Here is a 17,654-nt window from a genome sequence, read left to right on the forward strand (position 1 = left end):
AAATCTATAATGTTGTAACTATTACTATCACATTTGTATTTATTTTGTGGGAGTCAGGTAGGCGATGACATGAAGAAAGAGTAAGCCGCGTAAAAGAAAAAACTTGTGTTACATGGTGTCTTGCCTCAATTTTAAATGTTTTCAAATAGATTATTATAATTACTATAATTTTCGTTATTCGCATTTTAACTATCTCATAATTCTAAGAACTATATAAACTTATTTCAAGTATGTATGTGAGCTCTAGAATTTTAGCTAAAATTAAAATTAAAAGCCGAAAAATTGTTGATATTAAAAAAAAATTATTTTCTTTTTAACTTTGAAATAAAAAACATTTGCCTTCTCCAATAAGTAATCGTTTCTTCAAGCAAAATATGTTTTAAATCATTTGAATCGGATGCTTTGTTAGCTAAACTAAAATTGAATTGAAATGAATAAAATAGAATTGAATGTTTTTGAATCATTCGAATCGGTTTGAGCGGTGCTCTCGGAAACGTCGCAGAAAAACTGTACCTATGAGACGAAGTTTGGAAATAATAATACCGCCGAAAAATCGGGCGGTTTACCGGTAATTCGGTATACCGGTATACCGATATTACATTCCCCAACATGTGACATACATACATACATACATACACACATGAACACATGACGTAGCCATAGTGGTTGTTGCCAAGCACATCGATGAGATGTAAGTCTATTTGACATAACTTTGAGAAAAGTTAATCGCTGGATGGAAAGAATGAACTTCGAATTGTCACGACAAAAGAGTGAAGCTGTTGTTATTACAAGTAGAAAATAATAGAGACCACATTAAAACCTTACATTTATTACACAGGCCAACAAAAAAAAGTTTTTTTTTTGGTGCCTCAAATGTTAGAGCTGATTCTTATAGTATTTTTTGCGCTGATTTCAAATCTGCAAATCATTTTTTTGTATCAGCTCTAGTTTTTGAAATACAAAGAAGTTGCCGAAACCAGCTCCATTCGAGTTCGTCACGGAAAAGAACTTTTCACAGTGTCAACTAATGTCCCAACTAAGGCCGAATGGGTCTTGTAAGTTTGTATGTACGAGTAGTCATATCTCATTAAAGTAACATTCGGAATTGTATTACTCTTTTGTACTTTCCTTTCTTATATTAGGTGCGCAACTAAGTTCTCGCTGTTTGTCAGTATATGGCTCTATCAGTAAGGGTTGGTCGATTTTGACAAATCGAAAACGTCTTGAAGCAAGCTTAGAGTAAGTAAACAAACTGCTGCGACATATAATTGATTTCGTTTTTGCATTATATACTTCTGGTTAAGTGAATATGTCCAATTTTATGCCAAACAATCGTTATTCGCGAGGAGTGTTGATTTTCGTCTTCCATTCAAAAAAAAAAAAAAAAACGGGAACTCAAGTGCATCTAGACCTACGGAAATGTTGCTCTGAGCGAAACAACATGCCGTGAAGGGTTTTGTCGCTTCAAAAATGGTGATTTTGATGTTGACGACCACCCTCGTGAAGGAAAGCCAAAACCTTCAAAAACGCTAAATTGAAGGCCTTGTTCGAAGAGAATCCGTGCCAAACTCAAGAAGATATTGCTTTAGAATAAGGAGTTACCCATCAAGCCATTTCCAAGCTATTGCATGCGTCGGGGATGATTTAGAAGCAAGAAACTTCGGTTCCTTGTGAGTTGAAGCCAAGAGACGTCGAGCGTCGTGCTTTCGCCTGTAAACAACTGCTCCAGCGGCGAGAAAAGAAGAGGTTCTTCATCACATCGTGACAGGTGATGAAAAATGAATACATTACAGCAATCCAAAGACGAGAAAATCTCGGTTCGGCCGAATATTCACTTCGAAGGTTATGCTCTACATATGGTGGGACCAGGTCGGTGTTATTTGTTATGAGCTGTTGAAACCGAGTGAAACCATCACTGGAGAACTGTATCGAACTCAATTGATGCAATTTTTTTATAATAAAGTTACATCTTCATCGAAAAAACAGCGAGAACTTAGTTGCGCACCTAATATCGTAAAATATATCATATATATCGTATCTTGAAAACTAAAGCTCATAGAAACAAACCAATGTCATTTTTGAAATCAGCGCCCCAAATATACTTAAAAACAGTATTAAAATCGTTTGCACCATTTTCTTTGTTGACCTGTGTTATCTAAGGGCAATCAGTAGTTAGGACGAGTCTTGATCGGTAGATGCCTAATATTGGAGGCCCCATGTTGATGTTCTAGGTTGGCTTATCATTAGCATGGATAGGGGTTGTGTAGCTGATCGTAAGTAGACCTCCATACCAATAAATTGAATTTATTTCATTGATATTTAGCACACAGAAGAAACAATTGTCATCGTGATTCTTAGTTTTTATTAAATGATGGGATTATAGATTTAAATGATGGGATTATAGATTTAAATGATGGGATTATAGATTTAAATGATGGGATTATAGTTTTTTTTCTGAATAATATCGTAAACACACTACCCATGTTTTACCTTCATCGCACAATTCAGTTTTAAAGTGGTTGAAATGCGATGTCTTTAAGTAGTTCGATATAGGTTTCCGGTATTTGTCGAAAACATATAAACATGTAACAAAAACTATCTGGATTATGCATATAACGTCTTAGAGCCGAAGCCATATCGAAAATTGCAGATAACACTTTTAGTTATTCGTTAAACTGCGTTAATCAAAGCCCAAGCGACTAATTGGGATAGTTCAATAAAATACAAAAACTACAGCTGTTACGGTAAAACGGAAGGTATATTTGAAATCAGCTTGCAATTTTAAGTGGATTTTAAAAAAAGAGTTCGAGAAAAAAATAAAAGTGCCTTTTTTGTCGCGCAGTGGTATTAATTTCGCGAAGAAAAAGTTTGTTTTCAAAAACAAAAACCCGATTTTCTAATTTTATGTTTGCTCGACGTTTCAAGCCATTCTGAATCGAATGAGACGAAGTTTGGAAAAAGTATGTATGTGTGTGTTTTGAATTTGAATTTTTACCTTTTGTTGAAATCGTTTCTCAAAAAGCTGTTAGATGTATCTCGATAAGTACTTGCGTTTGCCAGTTTTGAGCGACAAATTATTCGTCCACGTTTTAGCCCGCATTTCTGAATCGATTTTAAAAATTCAAAAACTATTTGAAAGATATTGGTTGGCAATCGACCTGATTAGTTTTTGGTAAAGATTTGCTGGCACAAAATATTGTAATTAACTGTAACTTGATATATTACGGCTTTACGGCAAGTCGCGTTTTTTGACGTTTTTTAATATTAGATCCTTTATCAAGGTTTTCTCAAAAACGGTTTAGTCGATTTCAAGCATTTTGAAATGAAACTTGATAAGCACTCGCGTGGGTTAGGTTTTTGTCAGATTTAGCCGATCTAAAAATTTTCGTCCACGTTTTAGCCAAAAATTCTAAATCAATTTTAAAAATTCATAAACCATTCCAAAGATATTTTTTGGGTGTTGCGCTGATTAGTTTTAGGCAAAGATCGGCCGAGCTCTTTCTTTGTAATTAACTGTTGTAAAAGTTCAAAAACCTATTATAGTCAAAATCTGTGTCAAAAGTTGCTTGGGTGATGTGATAGGTCAAACATTATTAATTTATTAAAATTTATAATGATAAGCTACAATTTTAGGATATACAAGCACGTGTCTGTGCAATGGCAAATAAAGGCGTTTGCGAAAATTCAATTAAAAATTGCAATATTTAGATAATTGAAAGCGAAAACTTTATTTTCGTAATAAACTGTTAAAATTTTATCTAAATCTTCCTGGTGGAAACAAACCTTTTCTTCGGAAAATTTATGATTGATTTAAATGTCTAATTCCAATAAGTTTATTAATTTTGAGATGAAAATAGACTTGGAACATCGCATGAAAACATGAGACGTTCTTCACCTGTGGGCTGGGGCCGCGCCCGGTGAGCATCTCTAGTTTGTACCGATATTTAGTTAAATCGTATATATCAATATTTCTCGAAATTATTACGTGCTTTTTTATGATTATTTATCTTTCGATTATAGAGTAATTTTATATAAAAAAATAATATTTAAAAAATAATTGTAGGTACAAAGAAGGCCGAGTAATTTTGGAAAGAGCATTGGTGACAGAATCAGATGGTTTTGATGAAGCAGTGGCGCATGCTGATGATTAAGTTATATTAAAATAAAATTTTATACTTATGATTATTAACATACATTTTACTTTGTCTATAAATAATGAATATACAAAATTCATTTATCCATCAATTTGCTGTTACTATTACCATTTGATTTAACTTATAATTAGGTTAAGAATCCAAAAATTTTAGGTTTGAAATCAAAACAGGAAGAGTATTTTAAAATAAATATAAATTGTTCAAGTCGTAATTTCTTTCTTTCAATGTGTTTATTGCAGTGTGTCGACTATAGAATAAAGATTTAATAATAGTTATACTCACTATTAGACACAGTAATTTTGGTCAAATAAAAAATGTGTAATAGTCATGATTATAACCAAATATGTTATTGAAAAAATAACTATTTGCGTTGATGACATTATGCTTTAAGGCAAATTGCTGAAACTTATTTTATTTACCCATAACGTAAATAAATTCGAGGATTTAAAAAAAATCTATAATGTTGTAACTATTACTATCACATTTGTATTTATTTTGTGGGAGTCAGGTAGGCGATGACATGAAGAAAGAGTAAGCCGCGTAAAAGAAAAAACTCGTGTTACATGGTGTCTTGCCTCAATTTTAAATGTTTTCAAATAGATTATTTAAATTACTATAATTTTCGTTATTCGCATTTTAACTATCTCATAATTCTAAGAACTATATAAACTTATTTCAAGTATGTAAGTGAGCTTTAGAATTTTAGCTAAAATTAAAATTAAAAGCCGAAAAATTGTTGATATTAAAAAGAAATTATTTTCTTTTTAACTTTGGAATAAAAAACATTTGCCTTCTCCAATAAGTAATCGTTTCTTCAAGCAAAATACGTTTTAAATCATTTGAATCGGATGCTTTGTTAGCTAAACTAAAATTGAATTGAAATGAATACAATAGAATTGAATGTTTTTGAATCATTCGAATCGGTTTGAGCGGTGCTTTCGGAAACGTCGCAGAAAAACTGTACCTATGAGACAAGGTTTGGAAATAATAATACCGCCGAAAAATCGGGCGGTTTACCGGTAATTCGGTATACCGGTATACCAATATTACATTCCCTAACATGTTTCATACATACATACACACATGAACACATGACGTAGCCATAGTGGTTGTTGCCAAGCACATTGATGAGATGTAAGTCTATTTGACATAACTTTGAGAAAAGTTAATCGCTGGATGGAAAGAATGAACTTCGAATTGTCACAACAAAAGAGTGAAGCTGTTCTTATTACAAGTAGAAAATAATAGAGACCACATTAAAGTCTTACATTTATTATCTAAGGGCAATCAGTAGTTAGGACGAGTCTTGATCGGTAGATGCCTAATATTGGAGGCCCCAAACAAAGCAGAAGGATATTACTGTCGTCAGTGGTTACTTCGGCGTTTATATGAGCTGATGCTGTCAAGACTAAAAAATCGCAAAGTATGGCAGGATCTAAAGATCGCCTGAGTGCCTTAAGAGTTGCTTGCGCATTTCGCACACTATCGGAGGATAGGAGGACAATTTATCAACGAAGAAATCAACAACTGAGTCCTGAAAAGTTGAGAATAGACGAACGGCGGATTGCCCATAATGTTCCTGCGAAATCGAAGATGCAGAGCATATGTTCTTCGTGTGCCCACGATTTAGTTTACTACGAAACGTTGTATAAGATATATAAAGACGAAGAATGACTCCAGATACTGTTGAAGAAGTGATGCTGATAATTGAGGCTGCGTGGAACACCATTGTTTTTAAAGTGCTAACAGACTTGCGAACATTGGAAAGACAAGGAGCCAGTGGAATAATTAGAAAATAATTATAATAATATAATAATCTTATATATAAAAATGGAGCTCTCGATCAAATGATACGGTAAAACTCGAAAACGACTAAACCGATTTAGCAGTCTTAGTCTTGAAAAATTTGTGCTAATCAGTAGGTTGTCGGAAAGGTGAGATATTATTTCAAAATCGCGTAGAAACTTTACATTTTTAATTTGAACATTTTAGTAGAAGCGTAATTTAAATAAAACAATGGACGGTGGCTAATACGTCACATGTTAGGGAAGGCAATATCGGTATACCGGTATACCGAATTACCGGTAAACCGCCCGATGTTTCGGTGGTATTATTACCGGTATTTACCCCAAAAATACCGGTATGTTCGGTATTTTTACATAAGCGCTATTTGATACATAATACACTAAAGTTTAAATTTCTCGGAACAAATTTATCTTTAAATTCCATAATCGCATAAACAGCTATATCTTCAAGTGATTCTATAGGATAAACAAGTGTCAAATAATATCTCAACTCGTCGTTAAACTGAATATTTATTGCTTTACTAAGGGCTTCATATCGTGTTACAATAAATAGGGACTTACTTACGTAAAAATGTAACGGTTTTTAAGTGATATTTGCGCCAAAATATTTTACATCATACAGATTACCTCTGTGTAATCTTTATTTTTTTCTAACTTTATACCTAATAATTAAGATAATTACTAAATATTTTTGCTTCTTATTACAATTAAAACCCTATTTTCTCTAAAATTCGTCTTTAAAGTCAAACGTTCCTTAACATCCCGTAATATGGTACGTTTACCTTTCTTATAAAATATTATTTTTCGAATTCGTTTTGAAGTTTGAAAATACTATAGAAGCATCACATGGTTTTAAATAACAATATTCAACAATTATAGTAACTTATTATTTATCTTGAAAAAGTATCCGATCTTAAATTAGTGTGGAAAATTATATTTTTTAAATATTGAGGATTATGCTAATTTAACACATCGGATACAGACAATACAGTTTATTATAATAATGTAATATGATCTTTTATGAGTTTTTGGTCTTTCTTACTTATAAATTTGTTTTTGGTGAAAAGTACTCAATATACTCGATAATGATAATGAATTAATTAAATTGGATATAATTTTATTAAACTATTATTTAAAAAATAAACTTATTAGTTTATTTTATTGTTTAGTTGAATATAGTTGTAGTTGTATATACATTTTTTTATATTTGTACAAGTAACTTCCAATTTTGTTTACGTTTGTTTAAGATAATCAAAATACCGGTAATTTACCGTACAGTATTTACATTTAATAGAATGTTTTACGTGAATATTATTTAATTATAATTAAATTGTAGTAAGTAGTTTTGTTCGTAGTTATATTTATACACAAAAACGATATTAAACGGATCGCAAGTGTTACTAGAAAATCAAAATATCAACTTTTTTGAAATGTTATTCTGAAAATGCACTTTTTGGCGTTGTAGCACTCTTTTTTGCAAATCATATTTTTCTCAAACACGGTGCTCGGAAAGATCTCATTTGTATAATTATATACTCATTGGTATTTATAAAACGTTTTATAGGTTTTATTATTTTTTATTTATGTTATTTGAATTTAGAACCTGAATTTGGTATCGATCAAAGGGACATTTTGTCGAATAACATTTTCCCAGTTATAAATTTCCAGAATTTATCGAAGAATAGATAGTGATATATGAAGGTCCGGGGTTAAAAAGGTCCACCACCGATGTGTCAAAAACCAGTAAAGTTAAGCATTGCTTAACAGCAATATTTGAAAGTAGAGGGAGAAAGATGTATAACCAGCTATAATCTTGATTCTTATGACTTTGCTATCAGAAGATAAAGGGTAATCTTTGAAAATCCATAATACTTCTTATTAAATTTACTTTAATTCATTGAGTGTTACTTGAAACTTTTCAAAAAGCAGGTCAAAGAAGAAATACCTAAATCATTTTCTATATCTCCTCGCAGAAATTTGATTTTTTTTATAAGCTCAGTAAATAATATTTACAATTACACACAAAATCCAGAATCCAAAAAGAATCTGAAAAACTTGAAACGTAATCAATAAGTCGAAAGGCCAAAAAGACTTGGATTGAATGAATTATACCATGTTTTCTATAGAAAGTGTATAAAACTTCCAGTTCGATTGTTTTGACAAAATATAGACAAACTAATGGGGTTTATTGTTTTTATAATACTTCATTGTATATATGTAGCATTCAAACAACTGAATCCTTATACACTTAAAGTATTAATATTTTTGATTCTCTAGAAATTTTTTAGAATATATCTTACTTAGCAAAACTACATTTGCCGGGTCAGCTAGTAAAAAAATAATTTCAGAGCGAGAATTATAGCATTTGGATCCCCCATGAAGTAATACCTAAATCATGCCCGGACGAGATATTTGTATGTAGTAATTTTTCATCTACTTTTTGGCGTGTATAAAAACTCGTCGTGATATCCTGACAACGCGACATACTGTGATATCAATCATTTACTTATTTGAAAAATGTTTAATATTAATAATTATAATATTCCACGCTATGTAGTACACCAGTGTGTTACAATAATTTATATAAATTATTTTTGAAATTAAATTTTCGATATTAATTATATGTAATTAATAGTTTGAGAAATATAACTTGAAATATAATCATTAACAAAAATCACACAAAAGAATCACCTAAATGCTTTCAAAATAGTTTATATGCATTTTGTATGGTAGGCACTAAAGATGGGTACCTCACCCCGATGCAACGTCTCCCTCGGAGTGAATCCAAGTGGACGTATATCGGAGATTTTTTCATATCCGACTTCCATAAACTGGTACTAAATCTGTTAACACCTACAGGCATCTGCTTGAGATTTTTTACTAATACTACTGTTAAGAATTCGTAATTATGATCGTTAACGAGTCCCAATAGTGAAACATAAACTATTTTTTGTAAGGGTCGTCTGTTACGCTAGAGTGTCGCCGGACTATGCAGACTGTCGTCTACATGTTGTTCACAGTTTAAGTGTTAAATGCATTAGTAACATAAGATATTTTTAATTTTGATGTTATTTATTTGTCTGGACTGTCTATATCCGCGTCGATAATTTTATTATGCGTCTCCAAAAAGCCTTGAGATAATTCCAAGGAATCATTCCCCGTGAATGTACAAATTAATGTAATCCGCCTGTTACGGGCGGGGCTAATATTGTTAATCTTGATTTTTAATAATTTCTAATAATAATTTTTATTTAGTATAAGTTTAAAGCTGAGCATAGAAACATCAACTATCTGATGCACTTATATTCACCATATTTTATTATAACAAACATACATTAATATCAAACGTCGCCTTTTACTTAAATAATTACCGATCACAACAGTAATTCAATTATAGAACAAATATTTGAAAATGTAGTGGTTAGGAGAAGTAAATCGACAACACCCAGTTAAACGTCGAAATAATTTTAAACTTTGCGCCTTAACATTTGGTCCTTCGAGCCGGATATTTATCATTTAGACTTTTATAACTTTCCAAAGGACACAAATAAATAATATTAATAATTTTAAGTGATTTTTTGAACGTTCAAGTAAATTAATCAACTAGCAACATACAGTCCGCTAAAATAATAATTAGTGATTTAATAATTCAAGTGATTAGTTTATAAAATCACGAGTAAAATTAATAAATTCAAGCGAGTTATTGTTAAATTATGATCAAATTAATAGAATGAGAATGATTAAATTTAATAATACCACAAATAAATGAATAAAATTCAGTGATTAAATTTAATAAAATCACAAATCAAATTACCAAATTCAAAAGAATAATAGTATTTCCATTTTAAAATTTTATTAATAATAAATTAAATTATTAAATAAAATAAATAAGTTAAACAAAAAAGTTAAACAACAAGTGTTAACACCGTGAGGACGAAGCAAACCGAACGGAACAGCTGAGATTCTAGGCAGGTAATAACGAAGGCACAGCGGGACAGCAAAAAAGGTCAGTTCAAGTACATCCCTCAATTATTCCTTTATTACTTAAATACATCCTTTTTACATAAATTGTTTTGATCTGTGCAATAAATGGATTCACAAAAAGCATTAAAAACTAAAAAGTAAGTTTTAAAGATGAAACTAACAAAATTAGAAAATTATTGCCAGAAGTTATTAAAGTTTCCGATGTCTGAATTAAATAGTAGTGATCTCGGTAATCGTTTAGATGAATTAAATAATTGAAATACAGATTATGAAAACGTAATCATTAATTTAATAAAATGACGACGATGAGCTGGAGTCGAATAAGTTATGTGAGATCGATCTCTCCCAAGTCATTGATACATGTGATCGATTAAAAGAAATTTTAAATTCTTTAATTAATAAAATACCACAATCGGAGTCGAGCAGCTCGATTGCAAGCGAGCAATCAAACGGTTTTCAAAATAATATTATGCTTTCAAATATAACACTACCAACATTCGATGGCGCTTATAGCAATTTTATGATTCCTTTACCGCATTAATACATAACGACACAAATCTAAGCAATGCCCAGAAATTTTATTATTTGAAATCTTGCCTAAAAAATGAAGCTGCAAGCGTAATTCATTCATTGCCATCATCGGCATCGAATTACGAGATTGCTTGGGAATTAATTTAAAATAGGTTCGAAAATAAAAAGTTAATAATTAATAACCATATTAAAAATTTATTTAATCATTCGGAAATAAAGGCAGAAGACTTTAAAATGTTAAGAAAGTTAGTGGATAGCTTCAATAAAAATTTGCGTTGTTTAGAAGCGTTAGATGAGCCTGTTAATAATTGGAATTCATTGATTATGTATTTAATGTTAATTAAGGTGGATTCGGAAACTCTTTGCGAATGGGAGCTATCCAATAATAAAAGTTCGGACATTTCAAAATTTCCCGATCTGGTAAAGTTTCTGGATTATCTGTGCCAGGTTTTTGAATCGCTCCACTATGATAAGGTTCCGATTATCAAATCCCATAAACGAGTGCCACTAAGAAGCGATAGAGTTACAATTTCATATGCGATCTCAAACGCAATGCAATGTGTATTGTGCAAGAAACGTCATTTATTATTCAAATGTGAAGATTTTTAAAAACTAACAGTAATGGAAAGAATATCGCGAGCAAATCAATAAAATGTATGTACTAATTGCTTAAATACAAATCACCATATTGATAATTGCCCAGTTTCATTTCGTTACGTAGTTTGCCACGAAAAACATAATACACTGTTGCATTGCAAAGAGCCATCGAAAATCCGTCAAATGATTCTGTACCTAGCACATCATTTTTTAGTAATGAAATTAAATCATACGTCTTACTTTCAACAGCGGTCATATCAGCATTGAATAAGAACGGTGCTTGGGTTCCAGCTAGAATCTTGTTGGATAGCGGTTCACAGTCTAATTTTACAACGCAGGAATTTTCAAAAAAACTCTTCAAAAACACAGCCGATAACGTTTTCAACGAACATCTTTAAAATTCCTCCCGGTATAAAATCAGCCGATCCAAATTTTAATATCAGTGGTAGGATCGATATGTTGTTGGGAGCAGGTTTATTTTGGAGTTTGCTACGAAAGGGATTTATTAAATTGCCAAAAACTAATACGATCTTGCAAAATACTGCATTAGGGTGGATTATTTTGGGAACAATTCAATCACATGATCTAACAAATAACACTTATTGTTTTCATAACTTTCAATTTTAAATAACAGTGTGGAAAAATTTTGGGAGTTAGAGAAAGTTGAAAATGCAAATTATTTTAGTGATTGTGAATTAGAATGTGAACGTCATTTTGTGGCACATACTTAACGAAATTTTGACGGACGATTTGTCGTTGGAATGCCTTTTAAATATAATAAAATTGAATTAGGAAACTCGAAACAAATTGCATTGAATCGATTCGCTATTCTCGAAAAACGTTTTAAGGCTGATACAGAATTGTTTAAAGAATATAAAAACTTCATAGATAAATATTTAAAGTTATGTCACATGCGAGAGGTCAATGAACTTCGAGAACCAACAAATGCTTATTTTTTGCCTCATCATCCGGTGATAAAAAGGGAAAGCTTGACAATCAAGTTGAGGATGGTTTTTGACGTCTCATGTAAGACAAGTAACAGTCGGTCACTTAATACTTTCAAGCAGTAGGGCCAACGATACAAAAGGATATCTTTTCCATTCTCTTAAGATTTAGACGGCAAAAGTACGCTTTGACAGCTGATATCGAAAAGATGTATCGGCTGATGTAAGTTATAATTCACAAAGATGATAGGAAGTTTCAGAGAATATTTCGGCGCGATAATTCTAATGATCCTATAAAATGTTTCGAATTAAATACGGTAACGTACGGTACAGCATCTGCTCCATTTTTGGCCATAAGATGCCTTGAACAATTGTGCAAGGAAAATTATGAAATTTACTTCATAATGAATGTGAAATAATTAGAAAGGATTTCTATGTAGATGATCTAATTACCGGAGCAGATACTCTACCGCAGTTAAAAACTATAAAGCAAAATTTATTAAAGATTTTGAATCAAGCCAAATTTAATCTACGAATATTTAATAGCAATCACGTAGCCTTTCAAAGTGAAGATTATATAAATGTAAATTTCAGCGAGAAACAAATTAAAACTTTCGGGGTGGTATGGAATTCGCACTCTGATAAATTTGCATGTACAACAGACAGCATCACTATAATAGTGCAGTAAACGGAGAGGAAAAAAGGGTATAACCTCTGAATTTTTTTACTGTGTTCCGAATTGAATGAAATTTTGGAATAAGGTTTATCTCACCCTCAAGTTCAAAAGTAAAAACAAATTGGGTTGCGCCATCACCCCCCGGGGGGATGACACCCCTTCTCAATTGTGTAATTACATTTTTTCAAAATAATGTTCGAAATCGATAGAAGAACTAATTATAAAAAAAAATGTCTTTTATAGTTTTTCAAAAAAACTAATACCCCATTTTGGAGGTATTTGGGAAGCCGGTATAAAAACATGTAAGTCGCATTTAAAGCGAATTTTAGAAAATGCATGCCTTACCTTTGAAGATTTCTATACAATTTTAACACAGATCAAAGCTATTTTAAATTCCAGGGCAATTTCTCCTTTGAGTTCCTATCCTAATGATTTAAATCCATTGACTTCTGATCATTTCTTAATTAGCAAATCCTTTACATCTATACCCGACCCAAATGTAATTAACATTCCTGAAAATAGACTAGGACACTACCACCACCTACAGCGTTTGGCACAACTTTTTGGAAACGAAAAGCTGGCATAAGGAATATATTTCGGAGTTGCAGAGTAGGACAAAATGCACAGGCCGTGCAAACCAATCATTAAAAGTCGGAACCATGGTACTTCTTAGAGAAGATAATATACCTCCGCTGAATTGGCAATTAGGTCGCATTGTCGAGGTGTATCCAGGACTAGATAAGGAAGTGCGTGTAGTGACAGAGAAAGTTCAAAATAACGTTTTCAAAAGAGTTGCCACTAAGGTTTGTGCTTTACCAATTGATTTTGAACAAAATCATGTGAATAACTAAACTAGTAAATCAATATGTGAAATGTGTAAAAAAAATGGGATACACAACTAGAATTTTCAACTAGAGACATTACATTAGTGAAAGTTATATGACTTACTTAATTAGTTATATTATTATTCTTAGTTTCGAAATAATGTCAATATTATTTCAAGGTGCCCACCATGTTAAGAATTCGTAAAATATATTATGATCGTTAACGAGTCCCAATAGTGTAACATAAACTATTTTTTGTAAGGGTCGTCTGTTACGCTAGGTTGTCGCCGGACTATGCAGACTGTCGTCTACATATCGTTCACAGTTCAAGTACTAAATGCAACAGTAACATAAGATATTTTTAATTTTAATGTTATTTATTTGTCTGGACTATCTATATCCGCGTCCATAATTTTATTTATGGGTCTACTTGAGATAATTCCAAGGAATCATCCTTCTCATAAGGAGAACCCGCGCATTGCTCGTCTCGGATTTTGATGAAATTTGGCACAATGGTAGATTTTACGACCAAACTGACCGTGGTAAAATATTAGAGGCCTATGAAAAGCGGTTTAATTATAAAAATTAATTAAAGTTTGCATTTTAGCAGCGCGTTATACCATAGCGCTACACATAGCTTGCAACGTGCACTATTATCAGTTCAGTAGTGGACTAGTGGTAAAGTGACTGATCTCTCATTTTGCGTGTGCGTATGCGTATCGTCGGAGGATCGAATCCCGCTCATGACAATTTTTTTTTATTATTTTTAATTCAAATTTATAATTGCATGAGTAAATAATATTAAAGTTTTTTTGAGTTTTTAATTAATTTTATATTTTTCGCTAAATATTCTATAGTAAAATACTCTGTAACGTTCTGTATAAAATTGATGTAATACCTGAAACATAATAATTTCATATAAAAAACAGCAATAACAAGAAAGAAAAAATGTAATTTATTTGCATATATTAACTACTTTAGGGTTTTCAATTGGCGGGATGGTACTTATCATAAAAACAAAAGAAGAAAATCTTCAGCGGCAAATATAATAATAATATCCAAACCATGGTACTTTTTCTTTTGGTTTTCAGTTTTGACAACACTTTCAGTTGCCTTTTTTCTTTTCTTAAATCAAAAACTCCCGCTGATAGGGTTACTGGTTCCGTTTACAGGTTGGACTGCAATTATTTCATGGTACTTATCATAAAAAACAAAAGAAGAAAATCTTCAGCGGCAAATATAATAATAATAGCCAAAAGATTTTCTTTTGGTTTTCAGTTTTGACAACACTTTCAGTTGCCTTTTTTCTTCTCTTAAATCAAAAACTCCCGCTGATAGGGTTACTGATTCCGTTTACAGGTTGGACTGCAATGTTGTTACATTGGTTGTAATAGTTGATACATTGGTGAAAGTTCCCAATATATATATACAAGAGGGTTAATAATTCTAGAAACACAAATTAATTCAAAACGATGCTTTCAGAACATATGATAAACCTGAACCACACTTTTAACATGTCAAATTATTCCATCCTTTACATTGAAAAAAATTGTGACCTTAGAAAGATAGTTGAGTCTTTACTTATATCCCATAATACTTCTTGTGTAAACAAACGTAATTCCTCACATCTCTTACAAGACAGTTACAAAGTCATCAATAATTTCATGAAAAGTAATTCTATACAGTTTTAGAATCTTTCGTTCGTTATATTTCTTCTCTGTTTTTCTTTCCCCTTTCGTTTCTCACAACTCGCTCCCACTCCTTCATTACACGTGAGTGACTACACTGCGTTGTAACCTTGAACAGTGTCCACAATGCACCGCTATCAATAACATTAAATATAGGAGGGCAATATGTGCTCCATCTATTTCTCGTTTGTTAATATAATAGTATTTTATTATTTTACACAAATTTAGTGTTCAATCAATTTTACATCATAATTAAATTTTTCTGTTGTTTTTCCTGGTTTGGTATGTATAATTTCCTCCTTTTTATATATTTATATTTATCATCCTTTTTATATATTTATATTTATCATCAAATTTGTATTTATGTTATATGTTTTTTAGATTACTGAATGATGACACACATCAAGTGTCGAAACGTTTAATGGAATAAATAATTTTGTTATTTAATCTTTTTTTTAATTTGACGGTTGGGCTGCAAAAATATTTCAAATATGTATCAACGTCGACAAATTTATATATAGCATTCGCGGTATAGGTACAATATCACCTTGGAATTTTCTACCCAAACTAATTGCTTCAATAATGTTGCCTATAATTTAAATTTTAACTGGCTTTTAGTAATTTACGATCTAAATTTTTTTTCGCTAGTACTTCAATATATATTATTACTTAAGTTTATATTTGAAGTGAATTAATTTATCAAATCCTGTTCACATGTGCTCTATTCAACCTACGATCAACAAAATTATGGCAGTAAATGGAGAGGAAAAAAACGTGTGTTGGAAATAGGCTAATCTTTATCTTAAGTTCAGAAGTGAAAACAATTTGCACTTTGTCACCCCCCACCGGATTAATTGAATTATAACTCTTTTAATTCTGATTTTATCAGTACTAGCAGTACACTATTTTAAAGGTAATTAAATGAGCTACAACTTTCTCTATCATAAATTTTACCGTAACTTCTCTCAGTTTGAAATGGCAAAGGATTGAAGAACTCAAAAGACACTCTGGTTGGACACTATCAATATTTGTGTAACAGAAAAATAATAAAAAGCAATAATTGGTCAGTAAAAGACCTTGAATTTTCATTTATATACCTTTATACGTATCTTTTATTTTTTAAATAATTTTTTTTTCATGAAATCATGAGCTTTTTGGAAATCGTTTGCACTAAAGGTATGGTATTTTCTAGAATCCGTCAAGATCTCTTAAACCAAGTTGATTCTAGAGGGAATACGATTATTTTCAATTTTGGTTGAAATGGCACTCAAAAACTATTTGCTTTAAATGAAAAAAATATTGTATGCGTCTTTTATCTGCATGACAGCCCACTCATTACTCATTTTAAAGCTTATTTTGAGTACTATAAAACCCCATTTTCATATCTAGCCTAATATTGTTCCTAGAACAATTTATAGAACACCGATTTATTAGGAAATTAATTGATATAATTTTGTTCATGACATGATTTTCGTTTAAATGTATATTTTTAGAAATATTTGCAAAAAACGATGAAAAACGCAAAAAACAACAAATTTTCAGTAGCCAGTAACTTGAAAAGATATTTCTTTTTTGAAAAACTTTATTAAACATTTTTTTCTTCTAATTAGTTCTTTTATCGATATCCGACGTTAGTTTTGAAAGAGATACAATTGCACCACTAAAAAGGCATGTCATCCCCCCGGAAAGTGGCAAGTGATTCTAAATTATTTTTACTTTTAAACTTGAGAGTAAGATGAACCTAATTCCAAAATTTCATGCAAGTTGGAGTACATTAAAAATATTCAGACCCAAAATGCTCCATTGTCTTGAGTAAATATTTCGTAACTAATGCCAAACATATGAATTTTTGACACTTTGAAACTTCTAAATAATTGTTTGAATAAGTAAATTATTTTTGTATCATGATTTAGTGAAGTAAGGCAAAACACGACTGCATTTAAAAGTTAAAAAATAATAATCAGTCAAAGTGAATTATAGGCTAAGTTTGATGTGCGATCACTGACAGACGCATGTGCAGACTGCATCACCTGTCAGATGTTGACTGTAAATCTTATATTATTTTAATTTTTGGCACATCTCAGCTGCTTGTTGGCAATAATAATGTAGACATTACATTTTCCTTATTTATAATCATGAATTTATTATATTTTAATATTGCCTTAGCCTATAAGTGAATAGAAATGTTTGGCAAATGACAGTCTTCATTTGTTTTAATGTCAAACCATGCCTTAAATATTTTCAAGGGCAAACAATGATAAGCGGTTTTTTGTAATTTTTTCCATTTATTTCTACAATCTAACTATATTTCTATGAATCTAAAAATTCTAGAAAATTTCCCGAACAAACTTCAGGAAGATTCATGAAAATCCGAATTATAGTTTAGGGAGATTAACCATTCATGCATAGTTACAGAAGAATTTTATATATAAGATATATATATATATATAT

This window comes from Ctenocephalides felis, unplaced genomic scaffold (assembly GCF_003426905.1).
Source record: "Ctenocephalides felis isolate EL2017-DRISC unplaced genomic scaffold, ASM342690v1 CF-g0.4_SCAFFOLD_01492, whole genome shotgun sequence".
NCBI lineage: Eukaryota > Metazoa > Arthropoda > Insecta > Siphonaptera > Pulicidae > Ctenocephalides > Ctenocephalides felis.